Raw genomic sequence first — 1,248 nt, 5'->3', positions numbered from 1 at the left:
TTGATTAATTTATCTAAAGCACTGTTTATTTTGACCCCGAATGAAACGGAAAAAAGAGCTAATAATGTTTAAGGACTATAGCACCTTGACAGACGATCTTAAAGCAATGTGCGTTGTACAACTTTGCCTTTGCGGTCCACCTTGAGGAAGTAGAAGTATTAATCTATTCCCTCTAGATCTTGAGTTGTTGTTTTTTGTCTTTGTAAAATTTTTACGGCGCATGCAGCACAATAAGGTTAAATAAATGCTGAAGATAAGAGCTGTAATTAGAAAGTATCAGACACAGAAAAGGAGGGGGAGGGATAAGCACGATAGATGTTTAATAGGAAAGAAAGAGCGAACCTCACCAGGGCACTCGCCAACCACCCGCCTTGAGAGCTTGAATCGCTTGCCATACCCCAAAGGAAACACATGGTCAATACAAATGGAATCAAAGAAGGCATAATGAATGCCATGTAACAAGAGTGCTTAGAAATATCTTCTGTACTAAAAAAAAGAGAGAACACGCGTCCTCTTTAAGTAGGTCAACGTGTTTAATCACTACCAAAGAGGGAGTGGTCAATAAAGTCAGGGACTATACGGTAGATTTCTATGTCTTCGAGTGACTTTTTCTAGCGCATAGAGCCTAAACCATCACAAAGTAGAAATGTGTTCCCCTTACTGAGTTTATTTGTTTGTTTGTGAGTTTATATGTTTGTTTGTTTGTTTGCTTGTTTGTTTGGGGGTTGTTGTTTTTTGTTTGAATAAAAAGAAACCCATCGACTCAATAACTGACATTCAGTGTTGGGAAAAAGTAAGACAGAAACAGCGAAGGGATAAAAAAGAAGTGTAGCCTACAGATTAAGCGCCGAATGACCACTCACTCACTCGACGGAAAACACACGTAGAAGTTCTGTAGTCAAAGTAAATCAGTCGCATAAAATTAAACTCTTTAGAAATCGGCCACAAACTGAAGGAGATCAGTATTCCACATGACTTACGCCGAGCCTAAACAGTCCGTTAAACATCAACAACGAATGGAAAAATCAAGGGAGATAACATAGCATTTAAATCGAGTATATTTTAAGCCCTTTGCTTTTTCGTGTCAATGTGATCCTGACAGAGAGAGAGAGAGAGAGAGAGAGAGAGAGAGAGAGAGAGAGAGAGAGAGAGAGAGGGGGGGGGGGCAGGGGGTTGAGAAGAGAGAGATGGCTTAAGAGAGAGGGAGGGAGTTTGAAAGAGCAGAGTTAGAGAAAGAGAAAGAGAGAA

Source organism: Aplysia californica, unplaced genomic scaffold, assembly GCF_000002075.1.
Source record: "Aplysia californica isolate F4 #8 unplaced genomic scaffold, AplCal3.0 scaffold00200, whole genome shotgun sequence".
Lineage (NCBI taxonomy): Eukaryota > Metazoa > Mollusca > Gastropoda > Aplysiida > Aplysiidae > Aplysia > Aplysia californica.
The sequence above is the reverse complement of the archived record's forward strand: the minus strand, read 5'-3'. Positions refer to the sequence as shown.